This window comes from Oncorhynchus mykiss, chromosome 8, assembly GCF_013265735.2.
Source record: "Oncorhynchus mykiss isolate Arlee chromosome 8, USDA_OmykA_1.1, whole genome shotgun sequence".
Lineage (NCBI taxonomy): Eukaryota > Metazoa > Chordata > Actinopteri > Salmoniformes > Salmonidae > Oncorhynchus > Oncorhynchus mykiss.
The window spans coordinates 42,311,610-42,319,989 of NC_048572.1; positions in this window are offsets into that span (position 1 = coordinate 42,311,610).

The following is an 8,380-nucleotide window of genomic DNA, read 5'->3' on the forward strand; positions in this document are numbered from 1 at the left end:
GATAGAAATATCACATAGACAAGGTATAACAATGCATGAAACGTGATCGAAAGAGTCATTCACAATCTGTGTACCTACAGAATGGCTCAGGGTCATGGTAGATGCCTGTGGAGTGGAGATTAGCATGTTGTATAAACAAGGTGTGTGATATAATCATGTGTATCCTACCGGGCTGAGCTCGCTGTTGTAGGTTTCTATACCACTCTCCTCTGACATCATTACAAGTGCGAAATGAACAATGAGTTGAGTCAAAGAGATACAGGTCTACAAGTGGCTGGTAGAATGTGACACTTTCACTAGGTGTCATGATCAAACTCCTTCCAACGGTTAGTTTGGGTTAGGGTTAGGCACAGAGGGTGCGGGGCATTTTCAAAATGAATAACCAAACACTCATGGGGCACATTGAATTTGCTATTCTCTTCTCTCTCTGTAACTACACTTTATGCCACTGAAACACTCTCGCAATTGTTAGATGTATTGCATTCATCACATATCCCCGGTTCGCAGAGTGAATTGGGAAAGTTGCTTGGCAAGACTGACTATTTAAAGTGTATCTGTCAAGGGAGACATATTCTATATTTCCCTCCCAGTGTAAACACTGACCGGAGGTTAGATACTGTCCCGGCTAGACTGTTCATGTACAGACTATAGACCAACTCCATTTGGCTCTTAGTTGATCATCTAACAATTGCGAGAGTGATTCAGTGGCATAATGTGTAGTTACAGAGAGAGAAGAGAATAGCTTTGACCGAAATGGGGTTGAAACACAAGGCTATCCACGCAATGCTTGCAAACCCTCACCTGGCGCCGTTTGAATTGATCGACAGACCGTGCCAGTGACACGATTGGACTCTGATAGACCATCTCATGGTAATCCACAAAGTCAAGGACAGTGACTACATCGAGGGTGATTCGCAGGCGTCCATAGTAAGCATGGCAAGAACACTGGTGTGTGGTTACATCTCGGAAAATGCAGGCAGCGGGTGCTTGTAAAGGACGGCGCGGGAGCACAGAAGCCGGCCATGAGGGAGATCAGACTAAACCGCCTGTACCATATAGAATACACCATGATGAAGCTGTTGGCCGACATGAAAAACAAGTTGTTTCTAGTGACCGGCGTGAAGGGAGACTCCTCCGAGGATGAGCTCCTAGAGGGAACCTTGGTCGATAACCTGGTGTCGTTCCACCAGAAGTACCTGGAGTGCCAGGATGAAAGCGTATTTGTGAACACGCTCGAAGATCTGAAAACTCCCGAGCGTGAGCTGTCCGACATAGATCCCAGTTACGCCGACGGCTCGATAGACAGGCCTGAGGGACGTCTTTGTGGTGACTTTCGTGGACCCCGAGACTATACAATTTGTCTACATTGAGGGACGTGTGTCTAGGGTGTACGAGCATAGAGGCCGACACGCTGCTCGTAGAGTTGGCAAACGTTCTGAAAGGTAGTGTGACTGTGTGCACCGGAGACTCGGACCTGGTGGCCGTGCTGATGGCTTGTGGCCGCGACAACAAGAGCAACCACGAGGATCACCTTTGGGGAGCTGATGTTTGCCATTCCCGACAACCTCCCACCCAGGCTTCAGTTTAGGGAACTGGCTTCAAGTGAGGATAGGTTCCGAGTGCTCTGTGACATCATTGATGAGGACAAATACCTGCTGCCGATAACTCGAAAGCAACACAGATTGGATGGGTTGGGGCTCATTGTAGTCAAAGACTGTGTCAGTACAAGGACGGCCTGTTACATCTTTGAAACGCTATGCCCCACATCTGACGAGAGTCCGCTATCGGGCTCCAAGTTGGATACCCCCGTCTACCGGTGAGAAGAGGAAGATCTTGTGTCTGCAAGGGCACGAGGTCCCCGAGCTCTACCTAAACGACGGTGCAGAATATAAGGTGGTCCTGAGCAAATCAAATAAAATTGTATTTGTCACATACACATGGTTAGCATGTGTGTGTGAGTGTAGCGAAATGCTTGTGCTTCTAGTTCCGACAATGCAGTAATAACCAAAGTAATCTAGCTAACAATTCCAAAACCTTAGACACAAGTGTAAGGGGATAAATATGTACATAAAGATATATGAATGAGTGATGGTACAGAGCGGCATAGGCAAGATACAGTAGATGGTATTGAGTACAGTATATACATATGAGATGAGTATGTAAACAAAGTGGCATAGTTAGTGGCTAGTGATACATGTATTACATAAAGATGCAGTAGATGATATAGAGTACAGTATATACGTATACATATGAGATGAATAATGTAGGGTATGTAAACATTATATTAGGTAGCATTGTTTAAAGTGGCTAGTGATATATTTTACATAATTTCCCATCAATTCCCATTATTAAAGTGGCTGGAGTTGAGTCAGTGTGTTGGCAGCAGCCACTCAACGTTAGCAAAGTACAGAAAAATGTTGGCTATGTCATGTTTGTAACTCTTCAATAACTGTGAATTCCTTATACAGACTGAGGTTGTGAATAGTGGAATTGTGTTGCTGTGCATTTATATATGGTAGAGTTTGAACATGTTTGGACGCATGACCCATGGTTGGATGGATAAATGGTCCTCGGTTGGTCCTCGGTTGCTATAGACCTAGTTTTTTTCCGCGATTGGACGAATGAGTTGTGGTCGGATTAATGAATAGTCCCTGCAAATAGGCCCTGGTTGGATAATAAATGCTTTGAGGTGTTAAGGACGAGATATGGAATCTTGTTGGGGTGAAACACAAATGGTCACAAACCTCCCAGGGACGGTATGAAAGAGCCCCAGTAAAGCCAGTGACTCAGCCCCTGTAATAGGGTTAGAGGCAGAGAATCCCATTGGAAAGAGGGGAACCAGCCAGGCAGAGACAGCAAGGGCGGTTCGTTGCTCCAGAGCCTTTCCGTTCACCTTCACACTCCTGGGCCAGACTACACTCAATCATATGACCCACTGAAGAGATGAGTCTTCAGTAAAGACTTAAAGGTTGAGACTGAGTTTGCGTCTCTTGCATGGGTAGGCAGACCATTCCATAAAAATGGAGCTCTATAGGAGAAAGCCCTGCCTCCAGCTGTTTGCTTAGATATTCTAGGGACAATTAGGAGGCCTGCGTCTTGTGACCGTAGCGTACGTGTACGTATGTACGGCAGGACCAAATCAGAGGATAGGTAGGAGCAAGCCCATGTAATGCTTTGTAGGTTAGCAGTAAAACCTTGAAATCAGCCCTTGCCTTGACAGGAAGCCAGTGTAGGGAGGCTAGCACTGGAGTAATATGATCAATTTTTTTGGTTCTAGTCAGCAGTCAGCAGCCGTATTTAGCACTAACTGAATTGTCATTTTAATCCATAGAGACGTGAAGGAGAAGCTCGTCGGATGTTGATCTCTTCTCGGCTGCCGGAAAGTAGAGCATTGCAATAGTCTAACCTAGAAGAAGCTGACAAAAGCATGGATTAATTTTTCTGCATCATTTTTGGACAAAGTTTCTGATTTTTGCAATGTTATGTAGATGGAAAAAGCTGTCCTTGAAATGGTCTTGATATGTTCTTCAAAAGAGAGATCAGGGTCCAGAGTAACGCCGAGGTCCTTCACAGTTTTATTTGAGACGACTGTACAACCATTAAGATTAATTGTCAGATTCAACAGAAGATCTCTTTGTTTCTTGGGACCTAGAACAAGCATCTCTGTTTTGTCCGAGTTTAAAAGTAGAAAGTTTGCAGCCATCCACTTCCTTATGTCTGAAACACATGCTTCTAGCGAGGGCAATTTTGGGGCTTCACCATGTTTCATTGAAATGTACAGCTGTGTGTCATCCGCATAGCAGTGAAAGTTAACATTATGTTTTCAAATGACATCCCCAAGAGGTAAAATATATAGTGAAAAGTGAAGGTATGTGGACTATGCATTCAGCCAGGGCACATACTTAAGGAATGCCCGGAATTCACATGCCATAAATGTAGTGAACAAGGGCATTATGCTAGAGAATGTTTGAACATAGTTAATGTGTGCAGAATGTGTGACAGACCCAAAGATAGATGTAGATGTAATAAGAGAAAAGACAACTTATTTTTGCAAACAATGGACCTCACTTCTGAGGAAGATGAGGGAGTGTGCCTACGGAGAGGGGAGAGAGTGACATGGAGAGTGTGTCACAGATACAGGTGATTCCAAAGACAGTAACAGATATGCTTGAAGAGTAATGTCGTCTGGCAATACACAAGATGCAGTTTTAGTCTCTGCTGCTGGCAAGGTGGAACAGCAGCACATGATGGGTGAACTAGATACACAGGTAGAGATGGTGCAAGGTGCTTCTCAGGTGCCTGAGCCAGACTTAAGCCTGTGTAAAAATCACATCAAAGAGAGGACTGGGTCCACTGAAGTCAATGGAAGTCCACTAAATCACACTTTTCAAAAGGCTTGACTGCTGCTCCCCTCACAATTCCAAGTCATGAGTCAGATGATGAAATAGATAGTGAGGATCCTCAGATGTTTGCAAGAAATAAGAGGTCATTGTCGAAAGCTAGGGAGATGGAAAAAAGTCTCTTTTGAAAATACTTGTTTGATTCTTGTTATATTTCTCCACACACATTAATAATAATTAAAGTTGCATCCCTAATTGGTAACAGTTTGAGTAACATGAGCAAATTTGAGCAGGTTTTGGTGTTTTCAGGAGAATAAATTGGACGGACTCCAAAATACAGGAGATTAAGAGTAAATGGTCTGATCTAATTTTTTGTAGTCACATAAGTAATAAAACACATGGAGTGGCTATTTTGATTTTAAAAAATGTGGTTCAAAATGTCAAACAAGTATATCCGGACAATCATGGCAGACTTATTGTGATTGATTTTGAAGTTCAAAATGTCACTTTTCGTTTAATTAATGTTTATGCTTCAAACATTGAATCTGAAAGGAGAGATGTTTCACCTAAAAACACAGTGCTCAGAAAACTGTATCCTGGTAGGAGACTTTAATGTGGAGTGTAGTAGAATGGATTTCTCTCATTGTGATAGTTTCAGATATGATTCTTCTAGAAATGTTTTATGGAAACTTATGAATGAGGAGAATCTAGTAGATATACGGAGGGCTGAAAATCCAAACAGAAGAGTGTTTGAGAAGGCTGGTGCTTCTAAATGAATTAAAACAAATTGATGTATAATCTAACCTGGCCAGATGCCTGAGTATTGTGCATCATGTGGCCTGGAAACAGTCAGCCCCAGCATCATTCAACAACTCTTAACAAGACCTTCACTCCAAGAGTACACAAGAAGAAACCTTCACACCATGTGGCGAGAATACTAAATGGGCTGGTGAGGAACAACAGGTGCTACTACAAGGGATGGAATCATCACCTCAACACAACTCTACCCTACAGAGGTGAAGTACTGGAGTGGTTAGATGGAGCAAACACTTCAAAGAGAACCCAAACATGAAGACACCACCCAGGTATGTATGACGGAGGACAAGACACCCAGCTTCGAGGACATAGTGGGGCCGTGAAACACCTCAGAGGCTGCCCTTAGGTCTGTTGGAACCCGAAACAGGGGTACAACTGCCGCCAACACTCCTGGGCTCTGTCGCAACCTCACAACGTGAGTCGGAACCAAAAGAACACAGCAGGTGAACATTGCCCTCAACCTTTATATACTAGTCAATGGGAAAACGGAGGTCAAGGTGCCTAAAAGACATGGTGAGACCGAAAAACCTCAGGCTTCCACTAGGGCTGATTAGAACCAAACGGAGGGTGATAACTACCTCCCAACACTCCTGGGGTCTGTCACTAATCAACAACGTGAGTCAGACCCAAAAGAACACTAACAGGGCCTGCTCTCCATTTACTAATGGCACACCATAATCACCTGATCTCCAGTTGACATTGGACTCCAGAACAAAGGGGAGCTCACCGGCCATACTCCTTTCTGCCCCACGGTATAGCAACCAAATGGACCAATCGGAACGGTCCCTACCATCTGGGCCATGCCCACTTGCTCTATATAAGCAGAGCATCTCCCCACTCTCCTCAACACTTCGTTGAGGCACAGAGACATTGGACCTCCACAAGCAACGACCCACCAAAGACAACAGATGATGTCGGGAGACCTTCACCATATCAGCACCAGAAGAACACAGAGACAACGGACCTCTGCAAGGTACAAACGACCAACGAAAGAGAAAGACAGACAATGAACCTCCGAAACAACGATCAACCTACAGACAACAGAAGACGTCGGAAGACCTTCACTACACACACCATTTTAGTCTAGAACAGTTAACTCCTATTATCAACTTTTTGCACCTTTTTCTCAATATTTTTCTCCTCCCTGCCACCTGAGGATGCCGAGTAGGCAGAAACACGTCATGGTTGGGGCCTTTCTAGACCCATGGTGTTGCCGTAAGGAAGGGTGGTTCCACCCCGGCGTTGGAAAGGTCTCCTTTTGGCTACTTTTTTCTTAATTTCTCCTTTTCTCTCCCTTTTCATTTGAGTTTTACACAGCACTTCTCACATGGCGAGGGACTCGAAACCACCACCACCATCTTCCATGACGCAGCTCGAGACAAAAGGCTACCACCACTATGGACCCTGCCACATCAAGAGGAAACCTAACTCAGAGCTGCCACTACCATGGGCTCTGCTATCTCGGACCGAGGGACGTCGGGCTGCCGCAACGGCAGGCCCCACTTGGTCTCCGGCCTGGGCAGGGCGGCGTGGGGGCGGTCCCGTGGGGCCGGTTTTGCACAGACCCCCAGGATCCGGTTCACTGGAATAGGGCTACTGCTTTTGACATTTTAAAATACTGTCTAGAACAATTAAATGTGTAATGTTCTTATCAACTCAACATTCTAACATTTACAAACCTCTCTTCCTCCTTCAGGCTCAACCAAGCTTAGAGTGTGGTTCTAGAAAGAGGATTGACTTTTATACCAACTCCTAAATGGGGGGACCGCAGGGAGCTCTGGAGGGACCTACACATCTATCATAGAAGATTGAAATGATTAGACCATTTTGATTCATGAAATAGATTTTCCCCATACACTATTTACAAACCCCTCACATTGGGAACCTAAGTTGGAGTCACTATCAGAACCTATACAGACCCTTATACGTAGGAATGTGGATTCATTTTCACAATTTTAGACTCATACCTGTAAATTAGTTTATTAACCTTACAAAGCAACAAAGTCAAGCTCTAAAAACATTGAGCAACAATCAGAATATTGTAATTACACCAGCAGATAAGCGGTCTCAGATTGTTATAATGGATAAAGTACAATATCTTCTTAATGCTAATAGACTATTAGATAATGTCAAACATTATCTCATTGCTCCACTCAACATTTGCGGAAACACAAAGATTAATCCGGAAGATGGTAAACTGTACAAGGATAAGTATATTACGAATAAACAGATGGAGAATACGTCTCAAAAAGATCTGGGCAGTTTTACTTACTGCCTAAAATCCATAAATCTCTAAGACATGGACGGTTCCCTCCCGCGTACCCTGTGGGGAGATCCCACAGTAAGTGACTGTGGCTCAATCTTATTCTGTTGCTGAATATATAGATTTAATATCAATCCTCTGTCTCAGAAACACCCCAGCTATGTTAAGGATACTTTGTAAGATACTTTTTTTCCTTACACTGTAGGTTTATGTACTTTGACATGCAGCAGTAAAATTTGCCTTTAATCCCAGACAATTCAAATTCAACCTTTAATCCCAGAAAATGTGCATTAACACAAAGAGCGTGTGGCCTCAATGCCATCATGTTGCTAGGCAAAACAAATATTTGGACGCCCCTCAGCTCATCCAGTTTTGTCTTATGAGAAACGGCCATGTCCATTTGGTGATGAAGTGTCCATTTGTCATATCTCTGAAACCGAGTGTCCTGAAAACGTTATTTTGTGTCTTCCTGGAAGACGGCTGTCTGCCTATTTTTAGGGCATAGGCCAAGAAGCCTGGATGTCTGGTGCTTCATGGAGGAATCTAACCTCTTAGGCCCAGTGAGAGGTCAAGGCAGGTGGGTAGGGAGTGTAGGCCAAGAGGCCTGGATGTCTGGTGCTCCATGGAGAAAGCTGGCACTCAAACACGGCAGAGTGCCAAATGTCACATTGTTAAGATATTTTATCAAGGTTTAAGAAAAATTATTAAATAATTCTACCCAGAAACTTAACCATTAGGATTAGAGGTTATGTAGCATGAACAAGGAGTAATTAAAATAATAAACACAGCTCCAACTAGGAGCGGGGGAAGAGAGGAATGCATGTGTGTGCCTAAAGTAAGCAAAGAGAATCCTTAACCTATGTTTGAACAAGCTATAAAATAAGACAGCGAGAGCCCCTCCAGGTTTTCCGTATCTGGGGGGGGACTGGAACTGTCAGCTAAGTGGTAATAAACTGTGGTG